The sequence below is a fragment of the Oreochromis niloticus genome, linkage group LG11 (assembly GCF_001858045.2).
Source record: "Oreochromis niloticus isolate F11D_XX linkage group LG11, O_niloticus_UMD_NMBU, whole genome shotgun sequence".
NCBI classification, from domain to species: domain Eukaryota; kingdom Metazoa; phylum Chordata; class Actinopteri; order Cichliformes; family Cichlidae; genus Oreochromis; species Oreochromis niloticus.
In genome coordinates, this window is record NC_031976.2 from 4,339,633 (window position 1) to 4,359,999 (window position 20,367).

Consider the following 20,367-nt stretch of genomic DNA (forward strand, 5'->3'; position numbering starts at 1 on the left):
TCAGAGCAGGTCCAGTCAATCCACAATTATTTATTTATCATGCATGCAAGGGAGAAGTACACAATACCACCCTCCGCGTAGATCTCAAAGAGGAAGCACTTTGATACACGGTTTTATATGTCCGGGTTCACGCCCCTTCGTGCGTAAGCAGATAACATAAACTGCATCAGTTACAGTTAGTGACAGCTAGATACGATTCCTTTTTTGGTGACCTTCTACAATTACACAGTAATCTATCTTAACTGCCTTTCACCTCCACCTGTTTTCTGTTGTTCTCGTTATAATAGTAAATGACACATCCTGAGTCCATCCTGTTCTGACTGACGCTCTGCAAGCACGTATGCAATTACAAGCAAAGCACTTCTTAGTAAGATTAGTACTTCATTTGGTACGATACTACTGAAACATAACACTTTATTGGGGTTAATGATACTTCTATATTGCCATTTAGGCTTTTATTTCCCACATTCCCCCTTTTGATCTTCACAAGAAGGTCACCATACTTCTGATGCTGCTACTCCCCTAGGGACCCCTATGGCGTCCATATATGTTAAAAACCCCACAAATAAGTCAAACAAGTAATTGTACGTTCAGAACAGCACCTTGCGTCTATGCCGAGCTGTGAGCTGCCCTGCCCTGTTTCCTGAGACCCTTAAGGGTAATGTAGATGGGTGGATGTGGGTCAGCATTTCTTCTGTAGTACATAATGAGCTCCTTGGTCTTTTCAGTGTCGAGCAACAGGTTGTTGTCTTTGATGAGGCCAATCACCGAGGTGTCATCTGAAAGCTTAATGATTGTGTTGGATCTGCAGTCATGGGTGAAGAGGAGTAGAGGAAAGGGCTCATCACATAGCCTTGTGGTACACCGGTGTTCATTGTGATGATGGATGAGCAGTGGTTGTCCAGCCGGACTCCATGGGGCTGATTGGTCAGGAAGTCTAGTAACCATTTGCACATGAGGGAACTGATGCCTAGGTCTGTGAGTTTCCAGATGAGTTGTGAGGGGAGGATTGTATTGAACGCTGAACTGAAGTCTATAAACAGCATTCTGGCGTAAGTGTTTTTATTGACCAGGTGTGAGAGGACAGAGTGCAGCACAATGGAGACTCCATCCTCTGTGCTCCTATTCTGACGGTATGCGAATTGGTGGGGGCCCAGGGTGGGTGGGAGACAGGATTTGAAATGTGCTAGGACCAGCCGCTCTAAGCACTTTGTAATGATGGAAACATCAAGCCTCAACGACTACCAGGCGGTAGACTCGCAGACCCGCACACTTCAATCTGCATAGAAGAGGGCTGGCACAGGTCTCCCAGTAACCAATCACCCACGAGTCCTAGCACACTTGGATTTGCATAAATATAAAAAGGCATTCTCACTCCCAAGGCTCAGGGACATAACACTCCTCCCCTTAAAATACAAAACTAGGATTGTATACACAGACTTCACAGTTCATAACAGAAAATAAAACAAGTCATACTCACAACTGGGAGAGGCCATCAGCCAGTACATTTTCTGATCCCTTTATATGCCGAATCTCTAAGTTGTACTCTTGCAGCAGCAGGGCCCATCGCATGAGGTGTTGATTGTGGTTAAACATTCAGGCAAGGAATACAAGCGGATTATGATCAGTGTACACTACAATGGGTAATGTGCCAGACCCCAAGTAAACATGGAAGTGCTGAAGAGCTAGCAGCAGAGCCAATGTCTCCTTTTCAATGGTGGAGTAATTTATCTGATGCTTGTTAAACTTGCGGGAGAAGTAACAAATGGGGTGGTCATATCCCTGCAAGTCTTCTTGCAACAGTACTTCCCCAGCCCCAACAGCACTGGCATCAACCTCTAACTTGAATGGACGCGTCAAGTCAGGTGCAGCTAACATGGGAGTGTTGCATAAGAGGGTTTTTGCACTTTCAAAGGCGTCTTGACTCTCATCAGACCATAGGAAATCAACCTTTGGGCTCAGCAGGTTGGTCAACAGCTGGACTACAGAGGTTTTTGCAGAAGTTCCTGTAATAACTCACCATTCCCGGGAATCTGCGCAACTCCCGCCGGGTGGTAGGCGTGGGATACTCCATAACCACTGCAACCTTGGCATTAAGAGGTCACACCTGCCCGTGTCCCACCTCTCTGCCCAAGTACATCACTGTGGCCTTAGCAAATTCACATTTAGCTAGATTGAGGGTTAAAGAGGCCTAATTTTAAACGGTGGAATACTTGGCGCAGAGTGTACAAATGGTCCGGTCATGTTTTAGTGTAGATTACCAGATCATCTAGGTAAGCACTACAGTTTGGTGAATAAGGTCCTCTATGGCCTCTCAATCTCTGGAACGTCGCGGGTGCATTACACACCCCAAATGCCATGACCGTGTACTGCAAAAAGTTGTCAGGCATTACAAAAGCTGAAATGGTAGAAGCACGCTTGGTTAAGGGAACTTGCTTACCAGTACTGTCCACACAATCCTCAATTCTAGGGAGTGGGTATGAATCAGCGACAGTAACGGAGTTTACTTTACGGAAGTCGGTGATAAAATGAGGTGAACCATCTGGCTTCGCTTCTAGCAAGCATGGCGAGCTCCAGGGGCTCTGACTGGGCTCTGCAAAACCGTGTTGTAGCAGGTACTCAGTTTCCTGTTTCACCAACAAGCGTTTGGTGGGATTTACGCGATAAGGATGGGTTTTGCATTTTGGACATCTATGTCATGTTTTAGCACTGTAGTGCGTGTCGGCAGGTCACCAAATAAGCAGGGGTACTAATGAACCAAACTAGCTATGTCTTGTTGCTCGGGAGACAGGTGATCAAGCTGACTCCGGAATGATTTTAACACTTCAGAGCGGGGCCTAGAACAACTGGAGTAGTTCAGTTTTAAACCATCAGCCTCATCTGTGCTTTCCACTTCTAAATGACTGAAGACGGTCACAGGAGCACAACTCCCAGTGGGTTCGGATTGGCGTCAGGAGTGGTATAACTTTAACATGTTTATATGGCAAACACGAGTTTTACGTCTTCGATTCGGCGTGCCGATTATGTAACCAGTTTCTCCTACTCTTTCGCATACCTCATAAGGTCCCTCATACTTAGCAGAGAGAGATGATCCGGGGACAGGCAAGAGAACAAGTACTTTATCTCTTACCTGGAAGTGTCGTTTGACAGCAGCCTTATCATAAGTGCGTTTCATTTTCCCTTGTGAAACAGCGAGGTGCTGCTTAGCCAGAGCATTAGCCTGGCTCAAACACTCACGCAAATCTTGCACATACTTTGTCACTCCCACTCTAGGGCTCCTTTCTTGGGTCAAAAGTTCCTCTTTTATTGCTTTAAGTGGGCCATGAGGGGTGTATCCTCGTGGCCCACTTAACCTAGCATCCTGGTGCCGAGGTTACTTGCAGTGTTTGGTAGAGGAGGAAAAGGTAGCTGAGAACCTGGCAACCCAGTGTCGAGGTTAGCTGCAGTGTTTAACAGATGAGGAATGAGTGGCTGAAAACCTGCCATCCCGGTGCGAAGGTTAGCAGCAGAGTTTAGCAGAGGAGGAATATGTGGCTGAGTGCCTGGCAACTTGGTGCCGAGAGGGTTTGTTGGGGTGAGTTGCAAAGGGGGGATTGGAGACCGCAGAACTGGCAACCCTAGCCAAGCGTCACGTTGAGTAGGAGGAGCAGCTGAGGAGGGAACATGCGGAGTGGTGGGAAGCTGCAACTGTTGCTGGCTGGGTGAGGCTGAAAGGAGCGAGGAAGCATCTTTAATGGAGGCGCTGGCTTCATTTATGCCCGGAGGAGGATTAACTCTGTTCGGTGAATGAGAGTGGGAGCGTTGAGATGTTAAGAAGAAACGGCGAAAGCGGATGCCTCTCTCTTTCAAAACTCGCTGGAGACGGGTGACGGTCCAGTCAGAGATCTTCGTCAGCAAAGAATCTTCGGGAGACCTCACCGGAGCGTAGGAACGGCGGCGCAACCTCGGAGTTGAATGCTGAGATGGATCGTATTTCCAGGAAGCTCCGCGGAGCTGGAGACGCGCCTCAGGGCGATCCGGAGTGGAGCTCCACCCTGAACTTTTACTGGGAGTGGATCGTCCTCCCAAAAGTTCGAAGGTTGTAGTTTCGTGGGGATGGGGAGCGACCAGAACTGCTATATTGTTGAATGGAGCAGAGAGAGGAGTTCCGGGGATGCAAACGGCGGACCTGAAGGCTGTGCTGCGAGGACGGCTGCTGGAAGGCGCCCCAGACGGGCCGGCTGTAATCGGGCTCTCCGCGGCGGCTCCACTAGGAAGCTTAGGTTGCCTGGGGAAAATCAGGTGGAGAAAGAATGAGGTCTTGGTCTGATGGGCTGAGCGACAGGGAATCCATGATGAGTACCCAATGGGTGATTCGGAATCAAGCTCTTAGAATTTTATGAGGCGTCTGACAACAAGGGGTGTTCGGATGAAAATGAGAACAGCAGGTATTGGTGAAGGGGGGCTTTTTATAGCCTGAGGCCAGAGGGGGCGTGAAGGAGGAGTGGTCTCGCTCCTGAAATTCAGATGATATCTCCACTAAAAGAGTGGAGCACCAGCAATGTGCTCAATGCTGCAAAATAAGAATCCACCTCAGCCTCTTTAAAAGTGGGCACTAAAGAAATGCACTTACTAATGTCATATGGAGTAGTAGACATGGGGACAGAACCTGGACGATCAGCGGTGACAGATGAGGCTTATGGCTGAGACTCCAGTTCCAGCTTACGCAGCCTCACTGCTTTCTCTGCCAACACTGTGAACAGGTTTAGCAAACAAAGTTCAAAAGAGGCAGATGAGGGGGACACTGCATGTTCACTTCTGAGTAGCAATCCCCGTAGTGTGAAGGATCTTCAGCATTTTATACCCGAAGGTGCACACAATCAGCCAGTCATTCCCTCTTGGAGTGTCATGAGATCCCCAGGCAGCCAATCGTCTGCGTGGACTCGCACACTTCCATCTGCATAGAAGAGGGCTGGCACAGGTCTCCCAGTAACCAATCACCCACGAGTCCTAGCACACTTGGACTTGCATAAATATAAAAAGGCATTCTCACTCCCAAGGCTCAGGGTCGTAACAGTCTAGCTACCCTGCAAAATGTGCACATGTAATTGGTAGTTTCACCTAACTGTGAAACTTGCATTCTGTAATTACTCCAGTAACTTTTAATTAGGCTAAGGACTAGTTTGTGATGTTCGGAGAATCATGTAAGTGTATACCATTTGCAAAATGATTAGAAAGTTACACCGATGACCACCTTAACTTACAAAACACACTGAACCTCTAAGGCAGTGATTCCCAAACTTACTTTGCTAGGCCCCCCTTTGTTTTACAAGAAAATCTTTGCCAGGGTTTAAAAACATAAACAACTGTGAGATACTGTTTGTCCGTGATTTGAACCGGGGGAACAAATTGTGGCAGGATCAGTGTTATACCAAGGTAGGTATCACCGACAAAATCTGTTCCCCTTGCGTCACAAGCATTCGCTGGGCACGGAGTGCAGATCCAGTTTACGCCGCCTCCATTACAGACAATTAGACGTGGAAGTAGTGATGTTTTAGTTTTGTGAAAAGTGAAACATGAGTGTCGTCACATTACCATTCAGTTTGAAGGTTATAACAGAAAATTATATATTTATTCTTCTCACGTGGTGTCGGTTGGGGATTATTTTAACAAATGAAGGACATTTTGGACTCTCATGCACTTGTGTTTGGACTGAGTGCTCCAGATTATTTATTTTGTTGTTTAGTTTCTGGCCCTCCATCCTGCCTGATTTTGTTTTTTTTCCTGTTTTGATTTTGTTTTTTTGTTGTTCTTTCTCTTTTCTCGGTTTAGGGCGTCTGGAATCCGCCCTTGAAGGGGGGGCTCTGTCACGATCCTGGGTCTCCACTTTTTACTGTCCCGGACAGTTAAAAGTGACCCGGTCACTAGCTTTCCTGGAGTGCCCCAAGCTCCACAGTGGCCAACTGACTATCCCTTGTAGAGGACAACGGCGCGCATCCGCGGCGTTGGCAAGCGTTACCTCTGAGCAATGTGCTTCTTAGGACTATCCCAGTCCCGTTCTAAAAACTTTAATTACTTTGTAGACACCCCACAAAATCGCACAAGCAATTTTGTTGATGTCCAAGCCCGGCTTTATATTCAATTGAGACTTTACTGTCACAAACACTTCATCAATTACCTATTACTCTATATTCTCTTAAACATTTCTCTGTTTTCTCTTCTCATTTCTTTCTCTTTAACTCAGTACTGTCCTTTCAAAGTTTCATTATCATTACTTCAACCTCAATTCTCATGAGACCTTCACCAAAATCAAAACAGACATTCACCGGCAATTTTTACTGAATAGACATTTAATTTTATCGTCCAATTCAGCACACTTCGGATAAAATCAACAGGCCTGTCCCTACCTCTTTTTATAAAGGCGCCTGTCCACTCAGTTTGATTGCCGGATCATGCCTGCCCGTCTGGCCACCTCGGACCTCAGACTCCAGACTCACTCACTCACTCCCTCCTTAATACACGGACGAGCCCCCAAATGTTAAGGAGTTCAAATATTGAGGATGAGTACAAAAACAACGATGGTCCAGAAGAGCTTGGTCAAACAATGATTTTAATGAACACACGCAGCGTGGGGAGATGTACACTGCACACACCAGCTGTAGATCTCCGCCCCCAGAACTACACATCCATTGTTTTAAAGCATCAGGGTAGGATTTATGATGCCCCCTCTTTACGTCAACACATGCATAAGTTTCAAAACCACAAATGTTCTGTTGACAACTTGTGACACATTTAAAAAGAACATTTTCTTCTCTCCAAGCCAGGTGTTTCCTGTAACTGCCGTACTCTGCTTATCTTCTGGAACATCAGCCGCACGTCCTCCAACAAACTGTCACTTACGCAGGCACAAAATGCAGTTGATAGGTTTGTAGCTTAAACCCATTTGCTGGAACGTTGAAGGCAATGTGATTACACAGCAAGCAAGACACGAGTAGGCAACATTCTTAATGGTTCACGTGCACGGGAGAGAACTGGACAGGCGCCGTTCCTTCGCTTGACCCCAGTTGCTCTCGTCCGCTCCCCCGTAACACTGCTCTTTTATTGTGGTTACATGAATATGCATAGGTTCATTAACATATAACATAGGTATGCATGTGAACAAAGAATACCTTGTGTGTGTGTGTGTGTGTGTGTATGTGTGTATGTGTGTGTGGGGGTCAAACTGTGACCCCAGGAAGACTCCCCAGAGCCGTCCATCTAAACAAAAGGCACTTAGCCTAAAACAGATATACGTATGTTTGCTATACCATATATCAGCAAGAGAAGATACGACCTCTCCTAGGAGGTGTGTGATCTATGCCAGAACACTCTGAAGAGGAGTGAACGCACTCCCCTCTTCATGCTACACAGAGTTGTTACAGACCTCCTGGGATGAGACATTCTTTCAATCTACAAATGATTATATACTTCTAAGCATATATGAGTAAATATTTCTAAGCATAAATGACAATCACAATACAAATCTAACAGCAGTCACCAGCAAAATATGATTAAACTTTCACCTATAAATGAGTTTACCTATGGTATGTCTGTGTGTGTGTGTGTGTGTGTCGACCTCACTCGAACTCTGTCTTACCTCGCCAACTAAACTCATGACCTCTCACCAAACAGAAGCCTCTCATATGTGTAATAGCCTAACTGAAAGTATATATGTAATATATTGAATAAATGTTTTAATCAAGAACTACTACTAAAAGCTTAATAAAAAGATATAAACAAAAGATAATAATGAATAACCTGGTTCTTCAAATAGCATCATCCAAACAGCTCCTCAAAATAACTTACACTTACACTCTGCTTAGTTTCACTTTCAGGTGCAAAAGCACGCTCTGCAAAAGCATATCGTTTCCTGTCAAGTCGCTTCCTGTCAGGACTTTAGCATAGGCTATACTCAGAGTTGAGCCTTTCCTATATAATGCAATGTAATCCGCATATAAACATTTAAGATTATAAAAAAGCATTCAAAAGCATTTAAGATTGTAAATTTAAACTCAACAGTTTAAAGTGGTTATAACTGCACCTGTAATAAAGGCTAATTGGGTGCCAATATGTTTAGACATCTGAATGTAATATCAATGCTGTAGATTATATTATTAATGCAATGGTAATGATGATGATTATGAATAGTAGCAGTAAAATATTTTTTTAATCCCACACCCTCTTCCCAGGACGCAGCTGCTGCTCATTCCCTCATTCGGAACCTGGACCCAGTCAGGATTTAACTCTCAGACATTAAATGGGGAAGAAGTGTGTGGGTTTTCTGTCTTTGCACTGCTTTCTAGAGAACGGAGAGGTCCTATGGTGTGGTGGTCCTTGCTGCAGTTTATTATTGGTTTGGCTTCCTTCTCGTTCTTTTACGGTCCTGTTTGTTACTGTTTCCCACCCCTTCCCTAGACTTATTTGTGGGGACTTAACAATGTGGGGCTTGTCTGGGATTTAAATGAAAGGAACTGAAACAGCTGTGTATGAGTTTTGGTGTCTGTATGTTGTTTTCGGGTGCCTTGTTTAATTCTGGTGTATTTCCCCAGTTAGCGCAGGTGAGTGTCTAGCTGAGTGTAATCTCTTCCTTCAGACACTCGTCTTTTTATTTTGCCTTTGTTAATTTTGGAGTAATCCAGGGTGGGGATTAGTTCTCCATCGGGGGTAGGCTTTTCAGTGCTTTGAGCACTGAAAGTTTGTTTTTAAAGTTTCTTCGAGCCTGGTACACTCCAGAAGCTAGGTAGGCTAGGATTTGAGATAGGTAGGACTCAAAGGAGGTTCAGTGGTATTGCTATTCATCGTTTAGCCCCAAGGCTATACATTTTCTCCAGTGTTTGGTGTGTGTGTTAGAGGTGGTTTTCTCTTAGTGGTATTGTTAGCCCTAGGGTAGCAGGACTGTGTGCTACTTGCCGTTTTTTTTCCTTCTGCTTGTATTCACTACGTTTGATATTGCTATGTTTACGGCTAACCCGTCGTTTGCCCAGCTGGATGCCTGTAGGAAAAAGGATTTGTATGAGGTGGCATCATTTTACGGGAATGGCTTTTCCACAGTTTTGTCTAATGCTGAGCTAAAAGCCGCTCTCGTGTCTGGCTTGGTGGAGAAGGGGATATTTACCTTGCGAAGGTCTTCCAGTTCACCTGGGTTGGCTGTGAATAGTGTAGCATCTCAGCATGTTCCCCTATTGCCAGATCAGGTTGTAGCACCACCTGTGTCTACGCCTATCGCTCAGGGACTGCCTGAGAACAGGTCGAAGAGACTGCCTCATTTTGAGCACCTCTCGATAGAGTCCTGATCAGGTTTAAACCAGGATGCTAGGCTAGGCGAAAAGGAGTTTCAGCTGAAAGAGGAGTTGGCGCTTATGCGTTTAGAGGCAGAATTGGCCAGGGCCAGGGAGGTTGAGTTGAAAAAGGTGGATGCGGAGACAACTGTCAAGTTGCCACAGTGAGAACTCCAACAGGCTTCCCTTCCTATGACTGCCTCCGTTTCACAGCCAGTGACACCGTTTGATGTAGGGAAAACTAGTCAACTCGTTCTGGTGTTTCGTGACACTGAGGTAGACATTTATTTTGAGTTGTTTGAACGGATAGCTACGGCCTTGTGCTGGCCACAGGATGTGTTCCAGAGGCTTATAGGCAGAGGTTTCAGTTATTGAAAAGGGTACAGGGTCAATCCCACTTAGACGTTGCAAGGGCCATACACCACCTTTGATCAGTGGCGTATGGGATACAAGACTACTGATCTTGCTTCAGTGCACAAATTAATTCTTGCGAAGGAAATTAAGAACTGCATCTCAGAGCGCATCGCAGTATATCTTAATGAGCAAAAGGTTTCCTCATTACAGCAGGCTGCAACACTGGCTGATGAGTTTGCTCTAGTCTATAAAACCAGTGTCATCAAGCATGACCGACGTGATGCCCCAGTGAAGGCTAGCGATGTGCTAGCTGTGCAGTACCCGAAGGGTGAGGTGCTTGTGTCCTGCCCCAAAGCAGAAAGAAAGTGTTTCTTTTGTTTCAAGAGTGGCCATTTAATAGCAGATTGTGAGGCATATAAACAGAAACAGTCAGTCTCAGCGCCACGTAAACCAAAAGGGGTGCGGCTGATTAAAACCTCTCCTCTTGACAGTAGGCCCTCCACCCCCGAGAAACCTGATGAATGTTTCAAACACTTTATTTTTAAGGGGATAATTTCGCTTTCTGGTATTACTGGATTTATAGCAAGATTGTATCACCCTTTTTTTTTGGGGGGGGGGGGGGGGGGGGGGTCATCCCAGGCTTATGTTTGACACCCAGCCTCTGCTGATCTGATTTACCTGCAGGGAGTGGTGTGAGTTGTTTATACCATTAGGCTGACCAAGCATCTGAACAAAAATTTGAATCATTTCATACTCACACCTTAAGTGGTTGCCCAAGTATAGAAAAGCTGCAACACAACCAAGAGCCCACATATCTGCAGATTCACACACAGGAATGCCGAACATGACCTCAGGCGCCCTGTAACCAAGGGCCTGAATTAAGGCGCCACATGGAATGTTTGAAGGACGAGTGGCAAAAGTGGATAGTATTATTTATGTTTTTAAGGGGGATAGTTTCGTTCTCTGGTATGACTGGATTCATAGCAAGATTGTATCAGCTTTTTGGGGGGTCATCCCAGGCTTATGTTTGACACCCAGCCTCTGGTGATTTGATTTATCTGCAGGGAGTGGTGTGACTTGTTAGTTTCGCTCTCTGGTAAGCCTGAAGGTGAGCATGGAGTGACTATTCTGTCTGATACTGGTGGCTCACTGTCCTTCATACTTGCTAGTGTGCTTTCATTTGATGAGAAATCTCCCTGTGACACCAGCATTATTGTAAGAGGTGTTGGGATGAGCTCTTTAAAAACTTCATTAGAGCCTTGGTAATGCTTGTCATAGTGATTCTCTGCAGAGGAATTGCTTCGGGGAATCGAGTGGATACATACATTATGGTCAAGAAAAACTGACTACCTTACCAGGTGGGCACCACCTGGCTGGGTTTACCCACAAGCTGGCAAGTGTGACAGGTGTTACAAAACCGCACCACATCTGATTTAATTGCTCGCCGAGAGAAATTCTCCAGTATGGGGTCATGAGTCTTAGTGACACCCAAATGACCCGACCATGAATGATCATGTGCTAGCTGTAGCACATGCCGATGAAAATTGGTCGGAACCACTATCTGCTGAACTTTACTCCACTCCTCTCCTGGCCTCGGAGTCTACCTGCCCATCAACAAACCGTCACAAACAAAAAATGTTTGCTTCTTACTTCCCTTTGTACCATTATCCTCAGTAACATCGGTAAAATATTTGGCTAGTGATGAGTCCTTTTTCTGAGCATCCATAAGCACATCCAGAGTAAATAAGGGGGGATTTTCAGACTCAGGAGCTGGCTCAACCACACTTTGAGCCTGCTCTAAGACAGCATTATACACTTTGTCAACACAGGGCATCATCTCCTTCTTCAAGATAAAGCAAATCACTGATCAAATTAACCCCCTCACCTTGCTGATGGGCACATGATCGAGTCAGAATGCACACAGGAAACACATCCCTGCACAGAACATCCAACGTGGGCTCTAAAACAGGACCCACATGACGAAACTCTGTTCAGACAGTGAATGGACTAACTCTTTTATACTCTCCCGGATTACTCAAAGTGCTCTATACAACATGGCACATTCACCCAGTCACACACTTTCTCTAAACTGAGTGCTTCCTAACTACATTCATACATATTTACACTCTTGACAAGCGGACTGGAGGAGCCAGGATCGAACCACTAACCTTCTGATCAGTAGGCGACCTGCTCTACCTCCTGAGCTACAGCCACCCGCTGGCAAAGATGAGTAAACCGTCACTAGGTTTTGGATAAAGTGTACACTCACAAACCTGTCAAACCTGCATTTGAAACGTTGGCTACTATAGCTGTATAATATTGCAACATGGCATTTGGGTCTTCTAACTAAAATAGGAAAATAGGAACATAAATAGTGCCATCATTGCCAGACCTGGCGCACATCTGGTTGACATACAATCTGCCATAACACCGGTCAGTCAGAAGTGCCAGTGTAACAGAGTTAGAAAATAGCTTAATGAATTTCCTCAAAATTGATGTGCTTTGTGAATAGTTGGAGCCACCTGGTGGACAAATACAGCAATTGCAACTGTTAAGGTTCCAAATTGCTGCACAGCGCATGCCTCAGCAAAGGAAAATACTCCCAAGCTGGTGGTAGGTGCTTGTGAGCGATGCTGTTGTCAATTTTGTATGTGTATTAATGAAAACATTCTTATAGTGGTAATTGTCAATATGTATTTTGATTGTAAGCAGTACTAGCATGTATCCTGAAAGTTACAGGCATTTTGATGCATGGGTAGTAACTTTATTCACGAGTAGCATTTTTAGTTAGCATGCTAAGCTAATACTTGTTAGCTAGTCGGGTGCTTTTTAACTTGCACTCAGCTCTAATGTTTCTCTATGAGATTGTAATTGTTCTAATTCTTGTTAACAGAACTGAATGTTGCAGTTGCTTTTCACACTGTTGATGACGACTGTGTGCTGTTTTCTTTGTACCAGGTAGGCGCTGTTAAGTATAAGTTTTAGTTGATGTTGTTGTATAGGAAAAAAATGATGAACAATGATGATTGTTTTATAATAGAAAAGCTGTTTTTATATGTTATTGTTGTTGTTGGTTAGGAAAAAGGAGATATAATGTCTCTTATCTCTCAGTTACCACAAAGAGAAAAATAAATAAATAATACTGCCACTATATGATCACAGGCTTGGTTTCAGCTAGAACTTTTAAAGAAAGACTTTGTTGATGTTGTTGTATAAATATATCTTAGTCATTTGTTAAGTGTTATGTTTGGGGAAAAGAAAAGGAAAATACTCCCAAGCTGGTGAACTGAATGTTGCAGTTGCTTTTCACACTGTTGATGACGACTGTGTGCTGTTTTCTTTGTAACAGTTGCCAGAATAAAGAGGGAGCCCAGAGTAAGGGCAAGTCCAGTGTCGCAGTGCCGTCCTTTCTACATGGGCATCACACCACTTGCACCGTAGACTCACAGAACAGCAACAGCTACACCAGCTTGATGCCAGATCCAGGCCAGACCTGTTTTCTATGGGCCTGGGCCACATAAACCAAACCACAATCGAGCCAGATATGGCATGCCATCACATAGACATTGCCATCTATGCCAGGCCTGGCCCATATAGGGCTCTAGACTAACTTTTTGCCACGGTTGCTGGTGCGCCTAAGAAAAAAAGTTAGGCGCACCAGCACAAAAGTTAGGCGCACCCAAATTTTTCAAGCACATCGCTTAACACCGCAGTTTTACATGTGCACTTTTAAGGGGGGAAAATTGCTGTCCATACAGACAGCATTGATTTGTAAAAGATTAACTAACAATCTTGTCAACACAAAGTTCTTTATTTGGATCACATTTCTACCAGAAAGATAAGTTACTGAAAAAGTGCTTGTGCTTAAAGTGCTTTGGCACTCTTTAGCAATATTGTAGACAATGTTAAACTTAATCATCACATCGGCCTCCTCTGACGACCTGTTTGCTGCTGCCTGCCACTGAAAGGCAGTCGGGGGAGGGGACACTTGGGTAGTGCATTTATTGCAGCATATAATGTGTTTTCTGGATACACTGTGCTTTTTCAGCATTCAGAGATTGATGGCTCCGTGTCAGAGCACTGGCTATGAATTTCAGACGGATCAGGCCTTAACTTAACAAAAAATTTATCAATAGTTCTTTTCATCTTCTCTTATTACCCACAGCTACATCCACTTCTGTCGGGCCTAGGCTGCTCACTAGGGCTGGGTATCATCACCGATTTCTATAATCCATTCGATTTGATTCATGAGGTCACGATTCGATTAAATTTTGCCTCAGATAGTCAGAAATATTATAATTCTGATCATTTATCAGTACTGACACTTGTGAGACTTTATCAGAGGTGTGACCATCACAGCAGATGCCTTTGTGTCAAAGTAACTGAGGATAAAACACAGAACATGAAGGAGATTTTCCTGGGCTGGCTTTTTGTAGCAGATAACCTTAAAAATATTCTGCAATTTTGCATAATTGTAAAAAAGTTTAAATTTCTTCAATATATTCTTGTCCAAGGTCATTTAAGTAAAAAAAAAAAAAAAGATTTGAGATGGGGAACTGTTCTTGAAGTACAGAGAGACAGAGAGAGAGCTGTGCATGAAGTGTGATTTTATCGTGGTGGAAGCAAAACAGCAAAAGTAAGAGAAGATTAATGACAATGTTTATCAAAAGTGATCTTCTTTTGCTGCTGGTTCAGTGATTTTGGTTGGAGAGAGATAAAACCTGCAGCTCAGAATCTAGCGCAAAAAAGACGTAAATGCAAAGCGCGGACCCGCCAACGCATCAGAATCAGTGAGCTGTTGGCTTTCAGCCCCGACGGCGTGTCCGTGTACGGGCCATCGGGTGAGAAAGCCGAGAAAGAGAAAGCCGATTCTGATGCGTCGGGTTCGCTCGGTGTTTACGTCTTTATGTGGAATCCGTTTATCTGCTCTCATTTGCTGTTTGGTGGTTGTTGAAATAGTTTTTGAGGTTTATCGCTTTATTCAAGCTACTCACCTCTCTCTATCCACCTGCACTTTCAACTGGACCACGGCCAATCAGAGAGGTCCCGCCCCTGACTATCTCTGATTGGTTTAGACCACGACAGACCAAGCATTTGCGACCAAATTGGTCGCACTCTAGAGCCCTGCCATATCTGGATGACATACGTCTTGTCATGTCAGAAGTCAACCAGCAGTGCTGGCTTGATACCAGATCTGGGGGGGACCTGCCTGCTATGTTGGATAAGTTGCCTTCAACTTATAAAGACAACTGTAGGTCATAGAGGGATTCTTATACTTCTATGTCCACACCACAAAGTAGTTGTGATGGGCCTTTTCCATGATTGTGTCCCCAACTTGTGATTTTAAAAAAAGAAGACAAAAAAGGGGGAAATAAAGAGAAGAGGAAAAGTGCAACTAAAAGCAAATACTACAAAAATAAGTGTAACCCGTTCATGTGTTACGCCTGTCATTGCGTTGTGTTCTGGCGTGAAAGTAAGAGGCAGGAGACAGCACTGGGTCTTTGGCTCTTTACTGCACATCTGCAACACAGAAATAAGGGTGTGATCTGTGTGTGTCCCGCGCCTGCCAGTACACCTCTCCTGACTCCGGCCATGCTGAAAGGAGCTGTGCCTGCAGCTTCATTAACACTACAATAATATAATAAATCAAATACAACAAATTGTTTTAAAACATTAACTTAAGCTCTCAAAAACAAAAAGCACAAAATAAATAATGTCACTGAAAAATCCATCCATCCATCCATCCATCCATCTTCATCCGCTTTATCCGAGGCCGGGTCGCGGGGGCAGCAGCCTAAGCAGAGAAGCCCAGACCTCCCTCTCCCCAGCCACCTCCTCCAGCTTATCCGGGGGAACACCAAGGCGTTCCCAGGCCAGCCGAGAGATATAATCTCTCCAGCGTGTCCTGGGTCTGCCCTGGGGCCTCCTCCCGGTGGGACATGCCCGGAACACCTCACCCAGGAGGCGCCCAGGAGGCATCCTTGTCAGATGCCCGAACCACCTCAACTGGCTCCTTTCGATGTGGAGGAGCAGCGGCTCTACTCTGAGCCCCTCCCGGATGGCGGAACTTCTCACCCTATCTCTAAGGGAGAGGCCAGCCACCCTTCGGAGGAAGCTCATTTCTGCCGCTTGTATCCGCGATCTCGTTCTTTCGGTCACTACCCACAGCTCGTGGCCATAGGTGAGGGTAGGGACATAGATCGACCGGTAAATTGAGAGCTTCGCTTTTACACTCAGCTCCCTCTTCACCACGATGGACCGGTGCAGCGTCCGCATCACTGCAGCCGCAGCACCAATCCGTCTGTCGATCTCCGGCTCCCTTCTCCCATCACTCGCGAACAAGACCCCGAGATACTTGAACTCCTCCACTTGGGGCAGGAACTCATCCCCGACCCGGAGTGGGCACTCCACTCTTTTCCGGCTGAGAACCATGGCCTCAGATTTGGAGGTGCTGATCCTCATTCCCGCTGCTTCACACTCAGCTGCGAACTGCTCCAGTGCGAGCTGGAGGCCCTCACCTGATGAAGCCAACAGAACCACATCATCCGCAAAAAGCAGAGATGAGATTCTGAGGCCACCGAAGTGAAAGCCCTCGGCCACTTGGCTGCGCCTAGAAATCCTGTCCATAAAAATTATGAACAGAACCGGTGACAAAGGGCAGCCCTGGCGGAGCCCATCACCCACCAGGAACGAGTCCGACTTATTGCCGGCAATGCGAACCAAACTCTTGCAACGGTTGTATAGGGATCGAATGGCCCGTAGCAATGGGCCAGACACCCCATACTCCCGCAACACCTCCCACAAGACACCCCGAGGGACACGGTCGAATGCCTTCTCCAAGTCCACAAAACACATGTAGACTGGTTGGGCAAACTCCCATGCACCCTCAAGTATCCTTGAGAGGATAAAGAGCTGGTCCAGTGTTCCGCGACTAGGACGAAAACCGCATTGTTCCTCCTGTATCCGAGGTTCGACTAACGGACGAACTCTCCTTTCCAGCACCCTGGCATAGACTTTCCCAGGGAGGCTGAGGAGTGTGATCCCCCTGTAGTTGGAACACACCCTCCGGTCTCCCTTCTTAAAGATGGGGACCACCACCCCGGTCTGCCAGTCCAGGGGTACTGCCCCTGATCTCCACGCAACATTGTAGAGGCGTGTCAACCAGGACAGCCCTACAACATCCAGAGCCTTCAGGAACTCGGGGCGGACCTCATCAACACCAGGGGCTCTGCCACCAAGGAGTTGTTTAACTGCCTCCGTGACCTCGCCCCCGGAAATTGGCGGGTCATTCCCCTCATCCCCAGACTCTGCTTCCTCCTCGGAAGACGTGTCAGTGGGATTAAGGAGGTCCTCGAAGTATTCCTTCCACCGCCTGACAATTTTCTCAGTTGACGTCAGCAGCGCTCCACCAGCACTATACACAGTGCAGATAGAGCACCGCTTTCCCCTCCTGAGACGCCTGACGGTTTGCCAGAATCTCTTCGAGGCAGTCCGAAAGTCTTTTTCCATGGCCTCTCCGAACTCCTCCCACACCCGAGTTTTTGCTTCAGCCACTGCCCGAGCCGCATTCCGCTTGGCCTGTCGATACCTGTCGGCTGCCTCCGGAGTCCCACAGGCTAACCAAGCCCGATAGGACTCCTTCTTCAGCTTGGTGGTTCCCTTCACCTCTGGTGTCCACCATTTGGTTCGGGGATTACCACCACGGCAGGCACCAACCACCTTGCGGCCGCAGCTCAATGCAGCAGCTTTGGCGATGGAGACGCTGAACATGGTCCATTCGGACTCAATGTCCCCAGTCTCCCTCGGAATGCTGTTGAAGCTCTGCCGGAGGTGTGAGTTGAAGATCTGACAGACTGGGGCCTCTGCTAGACGTTCCCAGCACACCCTCACTACGCGTTTAGGTGCACCGGGTCTGTCCAGCGTCCTTCCCCGCCACCTGATCCAACTCACCACCAGGTGGTGATCAGTTGACAGCTCAGCCCCTCTCTTTACCCGAGTGTCCAGAACATATGGTCGCAGGTCTGGTGATATGATTACAAAATCGATCATCGACCTGCGGCCTAGAGCATCCTGGTGCCACGTGCACTTATGGACACTCTTATGTTCGAACAAGGTGTTCGTTATGGCCAAACTGTGATTTGCACAGAAGTCCAATAACAAAACACCGCTCGGATTCAGATCGGGGAGGCCGTTCCTCCCAATCACGCCCCTCCAGGTCTCGCTGTTGTTACCCACGTGAGCATTGAAGTCTCCCAGCAGGACAACAGAGTCTCCCGGTGGGGCACCTTCCAGCACCCCCCCGAGGGACTCTAAGAAGGCTGGGTACTCTGAACTGCCACTCGGCGCATAAGCGCAGATGACAGTCAGGACCCTTTCCCCGACCCTAAGGCGCAGGGAACAAACCCTCTCATCCACCGGGAAAAACCCCAACGTACCGGCAGCAAGCCGAGGGGATATTAGAATACCCACCCCAGCCCGCCGCCTCTCACCAGGGGCAACTCCAGACTGAGACAGAGTCCAGCCCCTCTCTAGGAGACTGGTTCCAGAGCCCAAGCCATGCGTAGAGGTGAGCCCGACTATATCTAGCCAGTACCTCTCAACCTCACGCACTAACTCAGGCTCCTTCCCACCAGAGAGGTGACATTCCATGTCCCTATTGCCAGTCTTGGCAGCCGGGGATCAGTCCGCCAGGGCCTCCGCTCCTGGCCACCGCCCAGCACACAATGCACCCGACCCCTATGGCGCCTCCTGCGGGTGGTGGGCCTGCGGGAGGATGGGCCCATGTCTCCTCTTCGGGCTGTGCCCAGCCGGGCCCCATGGACTAAGGCCCGGCCACCAGACGCTCGCCCTCGGGCACCCTCTGAAAAATCATCAAAAATAACTCACAAGAACAATAAACAAAATAATTCAAAAACAATCAGACAAATACAATTTAATAACCAGGACCAGGACCCAATATTCAAGTGCTTACAGTTCAAACATTATACTTCAGTACAATCATATTAATAACCGCCATCCAACAGGCAATACAACACTGTACCATAAAAACAATGAATGAAAGACTGCATCCCCAAAACATAAGAACATCTCCATACCTGCAACACAGAAATAAGGGTGTGATCTGTGTGTCACGCGCCTGCCAGTACACCTCTCCTGACGAAGGAAAAAAGAGTGCATGCTGTTAAAAAAACTGCAGCGAGTCCGTTCATCTGCCGCTAGCGACCAGGCTAACTTAGCATGCTAACATTACAGCTGCGTTCTCGGCTAAAACTGATTAAAAACTTAAATTAGCGAACTCCGCCCTCCACAAAACTTAGACCGAACGAGTCTCTTAATGACCAACAAAAACGCAGCGGTTCGGCTGTATTCACATTGCAGCTTGGGGTCTGAACAAACTTTAAGTAGCAGAGAGCAGCGCGGCAGTGACTTACCTCCGGCCATGCTGAAAGGAGCCGTGACCGGGGCACACATGCACGCGCCTACGTCACCACGCAGCCCACACACACACGAACGCACACAGACCCAGATCACACAGGTAGGAGATTGAGATGCAAAACGAAATATTTAATTTTAAAAAAAGGGGGTGTTTTGGGTGAAATTCAGAAGTATTTAATACATCTGTTACATAAGCACACATAGCATTAGACATCAAACAAGTCCTTTTACAAGCATACTTCACCTGCATCAAAATAAGATTTTAAAAATAGTGCCAACTGTCAGTGCTACTCCACAGACTCCTGTTACACACACCTATGGTATCAATTTCAAAATCTTACATCACCTTGTTCTCGAGTTATTGCATTCAGAGGATATTCAGAAAACTTGACCTCTGACCTTAAGGTCGGGGTCACTAAGATCGTCTGACATTTTAGTAGATTTGTCACCTCGTTCAAGTCAACTCATTCTCAAAGTTAGGTGTTCATGCTGCCCACCCACCCGGCGCAGTGACGACAATAACAAGCATTTCCACCCCTTGCAATAAACCTCAAACTTTACTGTTGCAGAATTATTCCATAGATTCCAAGTCAGGTTTATCCGAGCACTGACTGTTAAACTATCCTACAGCATGCAGCTACAGAACCATTTTATTCTCCAGTGGAGCTTTTGCTGTTATTGGCAAATACTAATAAAATGTGTAAGAATATTCAGGAAAAGAAATTAAACCACTGATAATGTCAGTTCTGGAGTTTAAACTCCAAAATAACTATCCTGATAGGTCAACCAGAAGAGAGAGATTCATAATGAAGAGAAGAGCAGAGATTATCAGGATAAACTAAGTACAGTAGCTAATTTAAAAAAAAAAAAAAACTTTTAGAGAACACACACATGAAAAGTACTCGGATTTTTCTACTAATCTAAATGGAGACCTGTATTCTGTACGCAGGCATATTTGTTGAAAAAACAACAACAACAAAAAAGGGCAATCAGAAACTGGCAAAAGTGGTACGCCTATGAAAACTGGCCTGGGATGCAGTGTCCCATTCAGAAGCGGGTGAGCAGATTAGTTAAAAAAAGAACGTCAAATACAGGTCTTTTTGGTGCATACACAAAACCCAACCTATCTGCAGTTGGTCAATCTCAAAAGCTGGGATACATTTCTAAGAATATTTTATGTATTTAATGTTAGTCCATTTGGCAATAGGCTGCTCAGTGTCCACAATGCCAGCTAAAGTGGGCCAGTAACATCCACCACTGGCCAAATGTGAGTAAATTTATA